Genomic DNA, 12,076 nt, shown 5'->3' on the forward strand with positions numbered 1-12,076 from the left:
ATATAGCTGCCATATAAACCGATCTTGGGTCTTGATTTCTTGAGCCTCTAGCGTGCGCAATGCTTATTCGATCAGAATGAAATTTCGCACGACGTGTTTTGTTATTATATCCAACAACTGTGCCAAGTATGGTTCAAATCGGTCCATAACCTGATATAGCTGCCATATAAACTGATCTTGGGTCTTGACTTCTTGAGCCTCTAGCGTGCGCAATTCTTATCCGATTGGAATGAAATTTTGCACGACGTGTTTTGTCATGATATCCAAAAAATGTGCCAAGTATGTTTCGAATCGGTTCATAACCTTATATAGCTGTCATATAAACCGATCTTGGGTCTTGATTTCTTGAGCCTCTAGAGGGCACAATTCTTATCCGATTTGAATGAATTTTTGCACGAAGTATTTCGCTATGATATCCAACAATTGTGCCAAGTATGGTTCAAATCGGTCCATAACCTGATATAGCTGCCATATAAACCGGTCTTGGGTCTTGAATTCTTGAGCCTCTAGAGTGCACAATTCTTATCCGATTGGAATGAAATTTTGCACGGTGTGTTTTGCTATGATATCCAACAACTGTGCCAAGTATGGTTTAAATCGGTCCATAACCTGATATAGCTGCCATATAAGCCGATCTTGGGTCTTGACTTCTTGAGCCTCTAGAGTGCGCAATTCATATCCGATTGAAATGAAATTTTGCACGACGTATTTTGTTATGATATCCAACAACTGCGCCAAGTATAGTTCAAATCGGTCCATAACCTGATATAGCTGCCATATAAACCGATCTTGGGTCTTGACTTCTTGAGCCTCTAGCGTGCGCAATGCTTATTCGATCAGAATGAAATTTTGCACGACGTGTTCTGTTATTATATCCAACAACTGTGCCAAGTATGGTTCAAATCGGTCCATAACCTGATATAGCTGCCATATAAACCGATCTTGGGTCTTGACTTCTTGAGCCTCTAGAGTGCACAATTCTTATCCGATTGGAATGAAATTTTGCACGGTGTGTTTTGGTATGATATCCAACAACTGTGCCAAGTATGGTTCAAATCGGTCCATAACCTGATATAGCTGCCATATAAACCGATCTTGGGTCTTGATTTCTTGAGCCTCTAGAGGGCACAATTCTTATCCGATTTGAATGAATTTTTGCACGAAGTATTTCGCTATGATATCCAACAACTGTGCCAAGTATGGTTCAAATCGGTCCATAACCTGATATAGCTGCCATATAAACCGATCTGGGGTCTTGACTTCTTGAGCCACTAGAGGGCGCAATTCTTATCCGATTGGAATGGAATTTCGCACGACGTGTTTTGTTATGATACCCAACATTTGTGTCAAGTATGGTTTAAATCGGTCCATAACCTGATATAGCTGCCATATAAACCGATCTTGGGTCTTGACTTCTTGAGCCTCTACAGTGCGCAATTCTCATCCGACTTAAATGAAATTTTGCACGACGTGTTTTGTTATTATATTCAACAACTGTGTCAAGTATGGTTCAAATTGGTCCACAACCTTATATAGCTGCCATATAAACCGATCTTGGGTCTTGACTTCTAGAGCCTCTAGAGTGCGCAATTCTTATCCGATTGGGACGAAATTTTGCACAACGTGTTTTGTTATGATATCCAACAACTGTGCCAAGTATGGTTCAAATCGAAACATAACCAGATAAAGCTGTCATATAAACCGATCTTGGGTCTTGACTTCTTGAGCTTCTAGAGGGCGCAATTCCTATCCGATTTGGCTGAAATTTTGCGTGACGTATTTTATTTTTACTTTCAACAACTGTGCCAAATAAGGCTTAAATCGGTTCATAATCTGATATAGCTGCCATATAAACCGATCTGAGATCTTGACTTCTTGAGCCTCTAGAGGTCGCAATTATTATCCGATTTGCCTGAAATTTTGTACGACGGATCCTCTCTCGACCCTCAACATACGCGTATAGCCCGATACAGCTCTCATATAAATCGATCTCTCTATTTTACTTCTTGGGCCCCCAAAGGGCGCAATTCTTATTCGAATAGGCTGACATTTTAAACAGATCTTCAACATATATTTTAATTGTGGTCCAAACCGGACCCTATATTGATATCGCTCTAATAGCAGATCAAATCTATTCTTATATCCTTTTTTGCCTAAGAAGAGATGCCGGGAAAATAAGTCGACATATAGCCTATCGCTCCTTCCGGACCACTTCTAACAATCTCTGAAAATTGCAAAGATATCGGTTTAGCCGTTTTTTAATCTATACGGAACAAACAAATTTACACGAAGTATTTCGTTATGATATCCAACAATTGTGCCAAGTATGGTTCTAATCGGTGCATAACCTGATAAAGCCGTCATATAAACCGGTCTTGGGTCTTGACTTCTTGAGCTTGTAAAGGGCCCAATACCTATCCGATTTGGCTGAAATTTTGCACGACGTATTTTATTCTTACTTTCAACAACTGTTTCAAATAAGGTTCAAATCGGATCATAACCTGATACAGCTGTCATATAAACCGTTCTGGGATCATGACTACTTGAACCCTAGAGGTCGCAATTATTATTATTATTATTATGAGCCCCGAAGGTCGCAATTCTTATTCGAATTGGCTGAAATTTTACACAGGTCTCCAACATATAACTTAATTGTGGTTCGAACCGGACCATATCTTGATATCGCTCTAATAGCAGAGCAAATCTTTTCTTATATCCTTTTTTGCCAAAGAAGAGATGGCGGGAAAAGAACTCGACAAATGCGATCCATGGTGGAGGGTATGTAAGATTCGGCCCGCCGAACTTAGCACGCTTTTACTTGTTTTTTTATTAAAAGTGCCGATAGGTTGTCATAACAAAGATACATGCTGAATGATTCATTTTTACCACTCTGCCCTCAATCTGTTCATGTTGGCTACTTCAAACTAGCGTTATCTTTGGCTGTTTTAAGTGGTTCAACTAAATCCAATTGGATCAAATAAATTCAATTGAAGATGGCGCTATTTTAAATATTGATGCTACTCGCTTACCGTGGATCATCACGTCATCATATATTCTTTTTTATACCCTCCACCATAGGATGGGGGGTATACTAATTTCGCCATTCTGTTTGTAACTACTCGAAATATTCGTCTGAGACCCCATAAAGTATATATATTCTTGATGGTCGCGAAATTTTATGTCGATCTAGGCATGTCCGTCCGTCTGTCCGTCCGTCCGTCCGTCCGTCTGTCTGTCGAAAGCACGCTAACTTCCGAAGGAGTAGAGCTAGCCGCTTGAAATTTTGCACAAATACTTCCTTTTAGTGTAGGTCGGTTGGTATTGTAAATGGGCTATATCGGTCCATGTTTTCATATAGCTGCCATATAAACCGATCTTGGGTCTTGACTTCTTGAACCTCTAGAAAGCGCAAATCTTATCCGATTGGAATGAAATTTTGCACGACGTATTTTGTTATGATATCCAACAATTATGCCAAGTATGGTTCTAATCGGTCCATAACCTGATATAGCTGCCATATAAACCGATCTTGGGTCTTGACTTCTTGAGCCTCTAGAGTGCGCAATTCTTATCCGATTTGAATGAAATTTTGCACGACGTATTTTGTTGTGCTATCCAACAATTGTGCCAAGTATGTTTCAAATCGGTCCATAACCTGATATAGCTGCCATATAAACCTGGGTATTGACTTCTTGAGCCTCTAGAGGGCGCAATTATCGTCCGATTTAACTAAAATTTTTGCACGTAGTGTTTTGGTATTACTTTCAACAACTATGCTAAGTATGATTCAAATTGGTTCATAATCTGGTATAGCTGTCATATAAACCGATCTTGGGTCTTGACTTCTTGAGCCAAGTGATGGCGCAATTCTCATCCGATTTGGCTGAAATTTTGCATGAGGTGTTTTGTTATGACTTCCAATAACTGTGCTAAGTATGGCGTAAATCGATATAGAACCTGATATAGCTGCCATATAAACCGATCTGGGATCTTGACTTCTCAAACCTCTAGAGGGCGCAATTCTCATCCGATTTGGCTGAAATTTTGTACAAGGCCTTCTCTCACGACCTTCAACATACGTGTCTAGTATGGTCTGAATCGATCAATAGCTTGATACAGCTCTCATATAAACCTATCTCCCGATTTTGCTTCTTGAGCCCTTACAAGGCGCAATTCTTATCCGAATGAACTGAAATATTACACAATGACTTCTACAATGTCAATCAGCATTCAATTATGGTCCGAATCGGACTATAACTAGATATAGCTCCAATAGGATAACATTTCTTATTCAATATTCTATGTTTGTCTAAAAAGAGATACCGCGCATAGAACTCGACAAATGCGATCAATGGTGGAGGGTATATAAGATTCGGCCCGGCCGAACTTAGCACGCTCTTACTTGTTTTTAAATCAAATCAAATTGTCATATTTAACGATTTTTTGTGGTATGTATTTGGTGTGGTGGCGATAGTTTTTACTATTAAACCATATAAATCTTATGGAAAAAAAGTGTTGTCCAGCAACACGTCGTTTAGTCTTGTCTATCGATGAGCTAAAAAAGGGTGGCAACCTTAACGTTAAAGTTTGCAACTCCTGCTATCACGCTGAACATTATAATTTCAGGGCTATGCCGGCCTAAATTTTTTGTGTCCCCAGACGTAAATTAAATCACACAGTGTCCTGTTAGGTTATTATAATTGATCGACTGGGGTGAGGTGGTCCGATAGATATATGGGCAGAATAATGATATGAGATTCGCATTTCACAACCTCATACCCTTTAATTTAAACTCATATTGTCATGATTGGCGTATACAGCCGTTAGGTGAAAGGCGTCTATATGGGGCTTGTACGCCACACCACATTTGCTTTTTGAGCACAAATTTGAATGACGCACTCAAAAATTTGTAATTTGATTCCCCATTGTTTTAATAGGTCAAATAACCTATTTAAGACGATTTTAGGCAAAAAAGCACCACCTAGATTCTTGGACACACAGATTAATGTCATATTAGTAATCTGCTGCCAAATGCCTTCATTTGAGTTTCATCAAGCTATAATTGAATAATGTTCCCATTGGGAGAGCTTTTGGTGATAGGGCGACCATAAATAACTTGGACCTCGTTTTAAATGTCATATTCGTAGTGTACTCCCGAATACCTTTCATTTGAGTCCTATATTGATATATACGTCGAATATGTCTATTTGGAGCAGTTTTTGTGCTTGGGCGACCCCTTGGATATTTGAACCCAAGTTTTTATACCACATTCGTTTTCTACTCTCCAATATCTTTCATTTGATACCCATATTGTCCCAATCCGTCCACTTTTGATTTTGTGTGGCGTTTATGTGGTAACGGAGGAGGGTTCGCCCCCTTCCAACATCAACAAATTACATAGCCTTTACCTCCTTCCTGACCATATTCGTAATCTAATCCCGAATTTTTATACCCTCCACTAATTTCATCATTCTGTTTGTAACTACTCGAAATATTCGTCTGAGACCCCATAAAGTATATATATTCTTGATCGTCGCGAAATTTTATGTCGATCTAGTCAAGTCCGTCCGTCTGTCTGTCGAAAGCACGATAACTTCCAAAGGAGTAAAGCTAGCCGCTTGAAATTTTGCACAAACACTTCTTATTACTGTGTGTTGGTTGCTATTGTAAATGGGCCATATCAGTCCATGTTTTGATATAGCTGCCATATAAACTGATCTTGGGTCTTGACTTCTTGAGCCTCTAGAGTGCGCAATTATTATCCGATTGGAATGAAATTTTGCACGACGCGTTTTGTTATGATATCCAACAACTGTGCCAAGTGTGGTTTACATCGGTCCTTAACCTGATATAGCTGCCATATAAACCGATCTTGGGTCTTGTCTTCTTGACTTCTTGAGCCTCTAGAGTGCGCAATTCTTATCCGATTGGAATGAAAATTTGCACGACGTGTTTTGCTATTATATCCAACAATTGTGCCAAGTATGGATCAAATCGGTCCATAACCTGATATAGCTGCCATATAAACCGATCTTTGATCTTGACTTCTTAAACCTCTAGAAGGCCCAAAACCTATCCGATTGGAATGAAATTTTGCACGACGTATTTTGCTATTTTATCCAACAATTCTGCTAAGTATGGTTTAAATCGGTTCATAACCTGATAGCGCTCCCATATAAACCGATCTTGGGTCTTGAATTCTTGAGCCTCTAGAGTGCGCAATTCTTATCCGATTTGAATGAAATTTTGCACGACTTGTTTTGGTATGATATCCAACAATTGTGCCAAGTATGGTTCAAATCGGTCCATAACCTGATATAGCTGCCATATAAACCGATCTTGGGTCTTGACTTCTTGAGCCTCTAGAGTGCGCAATTTTTATTCGATTTGAATGAAATTTTGCACGTGTTTTGTTTTGGTATGATATCCAACAATTGTGCCAAGTATGGTTCAAATCGGTCCATAACCTGATATAGCTGCCATATAAACCGATCTTGGATCTTGAGCCAAGTGATGGCGCAATTCTCATCCCATTTTGCTGAATGTTTTGCACGAGGTGTTTTGTTATGACTTCCAATAACTGTGCTAAGTATGGCGTAAATCGATATAGAACCTGATATAGCTGCCATATAAACCGATCTGGGATCTTGATTTCTCGAACCTCTAGAGGGCGCAATTCTCATCCGATTTGGCTGAAATTTTGTACAAAGCCTTCTCTCATGACGTTCAACATTCGTGTCTAGTATGGTCTGAATCGATCAATAGCTTGATACAGCTCCTATATAAACCTATCTCCCGATTTTGCTTCTTGAGCCCTGACAAGGGGCAATTCTTATCCGAATGAACTGAAATATTACACAATGACTTATACAATGTCAATCAGCATTCAGTTATGGTCCGAATCGGACTATAACTTGATATAGCTCCAATAGGATAACAGTTCTTATTCAATATTCTATATTTGTCTAAAAAGAGATACCGCGCATAGAACTCGACAAATGCGATCAATGGTGGAGGGTATATAAGATTCGGCCCGGCCGAACTTAGCACGCTCTTACTTGTTTTCTTTATTTCTTTATTATTATTCATTATGAAAAGATAAAATTAAATTCCCACGAAACCATTCGGTTTGTCTGTAGGATGAGATCTTAACCAAGCTGCAGTACAATATTTAAATCTAAAATAAGAATAACAATAATATGTTATGGTGGTGGGATTCAAAATTTTACTAATTTAAATTGTGCTTACAACAATACTATTAAGATTTCTAATTCATTCTTTGTGATATTAAGTACTTCTTGTCTTATAACATTACTAGCTGACCCGTGCTCGCTCCGCTGCGCCTTCTTTTACTTTATATGGAACAAAAGTTTCCTTGGAATATTTATATTCGACAATTAAAGAGCTTTTAGTGAAAAACCATGCTACGAAAATACTATATCGCTTGACTAATTGTTTAACAATATAAGTGCCTTTGTCCGATTCCCATATGACTTTTGTTGGTCTAAGTCATATGGTTTAAGTTTGGATGAAAGGTGTACTCCATTCTTAAAATACTTTATTTCAGCCCGCTACTCTCATGATATCTGATTTAGGGGTGTTTTCGGGAGTGAGGTGGTCCTCCAGGCACTTGACCCTGAAAAATATCAGGATCGTGCTCTTATTTCAAATATCATTTATTTAAACCCCATATTGCCATTGGTTTAGGGGAGTTTACACGATGAGGCGTCCCCCAAACACATGGCCCAAAATAGGTTATCAAATTCGTTTTCTAATCTTAAATACCACATATTGGCATGGTCGAAAAATTTTTACCCTTTGCGGGGTGTTTTGGGGAAGGGGTGATGCCCTTAATATATGGTCCTAAATTTGGATACCTAATTCGTATTCTACTCCCAAATACCTTTATTTGAGCCCCATTTTGTGATGGTCACTAAAAAATTGCTGCTTGTGGGGTATTTTGGGAAAGAGGTAGACCCCAGAAAATTGGTCCCGAAAGTTGGTATCAATTCTTGCTCTACCTCCCAATACCTTTCATTTAATCTCCACATTGACATGGTCGGTAAATATGGCCGATTTAGGGGTGTTTTGGGGATTGTGGTGGTCCCCCAAACACTAAGCCCGGAAAATATATCACCAACGTGCTCTATTCTCATATATCTATATATCATATGTTTGAACCCCATATTTTGGGAAAGAGGTTGACCCCCAGAAAATTGGTCTCGAATGTGGGTATTAATTCTTGATCTACCCCCAATACCTTTCATTTAAGCTCCACATTGACATGGTCGGTAAATTTGGCAGATTCAGGGCTGTTTTTGGGGATTGGGGTGGTCGCCCAAACACTAAGCCTGGAAAATATATCAGCAACGTGCTCTATTCTCATATATCTATTGGATATCAAATTTATTTTCAAATCTCATTTAAACTCCTTATTGCAAAAGTCAGCAAATATGTCAGGTTTGGGGTATTGGCCCTAAAAACTATAAATATTTTGTTCCACTCTCTATAGGACCCAAATTCTCTTGGTGAGCAAATGCGTCCTATTTGGGGGTTGTTATGGTGGTGGGACGTCCCCTAGACAGTTGGTCCCTAATGTTGATATCAGATACGTGGTCTACTCCCAAATACCTTTAATTTCAGCCCCATATTTCCATAGTGGGCAAACATGACCGGCTTGTGGGGTGTTTTGGGGGATGGGCGGCTACTCAATGAGTTGGCCTTGCAAGTATATATGGGATTCGTGTTCCACTCCAAAATCGCTCTTTTTTGAACCTCATATTGCAAAAGTCAGCAAATACTTACTATTTGGGTGGTGTTGTGGGGGTGGGTTGGCCCCATAGACACTTTTCCCGAATATTGATATCAGATTTGTGCTTAACTTCCAAAGACCTTTCATTCGAGCCCCATATGGCTAAGGTCGTAAATTTGTCCCCTTTGGGGATGTTTTTGGGGAAAGACGATCCCGTATTTGGATATCAGATTCTAATGCTACACTCAAACGCCTTTTATTTAAGCCCCATATTCAGTAAAAAGGTCCTGTTTGGGTGGTGTTGTGGAGGTGGGGTGGCCCCATAAACACTTTTCCCGAATATTGATATCATTTTTATACCCACCACCGAAGGATGGGGGTATATTCATTTTGTCATTCTGTTTGCAACACATCGAAATATCCATTTCCGACCCTATAAAGTATATATATTCTTGATCAGCGTAAAAATCTAAGACGATCTAGCCATGTCCGTCCGTCTGTCTGTTGAAATCACGCTACAGTCTTCAATAATAGAGATATTGAGCTGAAATTTTGCACAGATTCTTTTTTTGTCCATAAGCAGGTTAAGTTCGAAGATGGGCTATATCGGACTATATCTTGATATAGCCCCCATATAGGCCGATCCTCCGATTTAGGGTCTTAGGTCCATAAAAGCCACATTTATTACCCGATTTTGCTGAAATTTGGAACAGAAAGTTATGTTGGGCCACTCAACATCCTTCCTTAATTTGGCCCAGATCGGTTCAGATTTCGCTATAGCTGCCATATAGACCGATCCGCCAATTTAGGGTCTAAGGCCTATAAAAGCCACATTTATTATCCGATTTTGCTGAAATTTAGGACAGAGATTTGTCTTAGGCCACATAACATCCTTCCTCAATTTGGCCCAGATCGGTTCTGATTTCGATATAGCTGCCATACAGACCGATTCGCCAATTTGGGGTCTAAGGCCCATAAAAGCCACATTTATTATCCGATTTTGCTGAAATTTAGGACAGAGAGTTATGTTAGGCCACTCGACATCTTTCTTTAATTTGGCCCAGATCGGTTCAGATTTCGATATAGCTGCCATATAGACCGATCCGTCTATTTAGGGTCTAAGGCCCATAATAGCCACATTTATTATCCGATTTTGCTGAAATTTGGGACAGAGAGTAATGTTAGGCCACTCGACATCCTTCCTCAATTTGGCTCAGATCGGTTCAGATTTGGATATAGTTGCCCTATAGACCGATCTCTCGATTTAAGGTCTTGCGCCCATAAAAGGCGCATTTATTGTCCGATGTCGTCGAAATTTGGGACAGTGAGTTAAGTTAAGGCCCTTGACATACTTCTGCAATATGGCATAGATCGGTACAGATTTGGATTTAGCTGCCATATAGACCGATCTCTCGATTTTAAATTTTGGGGCCATAAAAGTCGCATTTATTATCCATGTCTCCGAAATTAGGGACAGTGAGTAGTGTTAGGACCTTCGACATCCTTCTTCAATTTGGCTCAGATCGGTCCAGATTTGAATATAGCAGCCATATAGACCGATCTCTAGATTTAAGGTTTTGGTTCAATAAAAGGCGCATTGATTATCCGATGTCGCCCAAATTTCGGACAGTGAGTTGTGTTGGGCCCTTCGACGTTATTTTTATACCCACCACCGACGGATGGGGGTATATTAATTTTTTCATTCCGTTTGCAACACATCGAAATATCCATTTCCGACCCTATAAAGTATATATATTCTTGATCAGCGTAAAAATCCAAGACGATCTAGACATGTCCGTCCGTCTGTCCGTCTGTCTGTTGAAATCACGCTACAGTCTTCAAAAATAGAGATATTGAGCTGAAACTTTGCACAGGTTCTTTTTTTTATCCATAAGCAGGGTAAGTTCGAAGATGGGCTAAATCGGACTATATCTTGATATAGCCCCCATATAGACCGATCCGCCGATTTAGGGTCTTAGGCCAATAGAAGCCACATTTATTATCCGATTTTGCTGAAATTTGGGACAGTGAGTTGTGTTAGGCCCTTCGACATCCTTCGTCAATTTGGCCCAGATCGGTCCAGATTTGGATATAGCTGCCGTATAGACCGATCCTCCAATTTAGGGTCTTAGGCCCATAAAAGCCACATTTATTATCCGATTTTGCTGAAATTCGGGACAGTGAGTTGTCTTAGGCCCTTCGACATCTTCCGTCAATATGGCTCAGATCGGTTTAGATTTGGATATAGCTGCCATATAGACCGATCCTCCGATTTAGGGTCATAGGCCCATAAAAGCCACATTTATTATCCGATTTTGCTGAAATTTGGGACAGTGAGTTGTGTTAGGCCCTTCGACATTCTTCGTCAATTTGGCCCAGATCGGTCCAGATTTGGATATAGCTGCCGTATAGACCGATCCTCCAATTTAGGGTCTTAGGCCCATAAAAGCCACATTTATTATCCGATTTTGCTGAAATTCGGGGCAGTGAGTTGTCTTAGGCCTTTCGACATCTTCCGTCAATATGGTTTAGATCGGTTTAGATTTGGATATAGCTGCCATATAGACCGATCCTCCGATTTAGGGTCTTAGGCCCATAAAAGCCACATTTATTATCCGATTTTGCTGAAATTCGGGACAGTGAGTTGTCTTAGGCCCTTCGACATCCTTCGTCAATTTGGCCCAGATCGGTCCAGATTTGGATATAGCTGCCGTATAGACCGATCCTCCAATTTAGGGTCTTAGGCCCATAAAAGCCACATTTATTATCCGATTTTGCTGAAATTCGGGGCAGTGAGTTGTCTTAGGCCTTTCGACATCTTCCGTCAATATGGTTTAGATCGGTTTAGATTTGGATATAGCTGCCATATAGACCGATCCTCCGATTTAGGGTCATAGGCCCATAAAAGCCACATTTATTATCCGATTTTGCTGAAATTCGGGACAGTGAGTTGTCTTAGGCCCTTCGACATCTTCCGTCAATATGGCTCAGATCGGTTTAGATTTGGATATAGCAGCCATATAGACCGATCCTCCGATTTAGGGTCATAGGCCCATAAAAGCCACATTTATTATCCGATTTTGCTGAAATTTGGGACAGTGAGTTGTGTTAGGCCCTTCGACATCCTTCGTCAATTTGGCCCAGATCGGTCCAGATTTGGATATAGCTGCCGTATAGACCGATCCTCCGATTTAGGGTCTTAGGCCCATAAAAGCCACATTTATTATCCGATTTTGCTGAAATTCGGGGCAGTGAGTTGTCTTAGGCCTTTCGACATCTTCCGTCAATATGGTTTAGATCGGTTTAGATTTGGATATAGCTGCC

This window comes from Stomoxys calcitrans, chromosome 1 (genome assembly GCF_963082655.1).
Source record: "Stomoxys calcitrans chromosome 1, idStoCalc2.1, whole genome shotgun sequence".
Lineage (NCBI taxonomy): Eukaryota > Metazoa > Arthropoda > Insecta > Diptera > Muscidae > Stomoxys > Stomoxys calcitrans.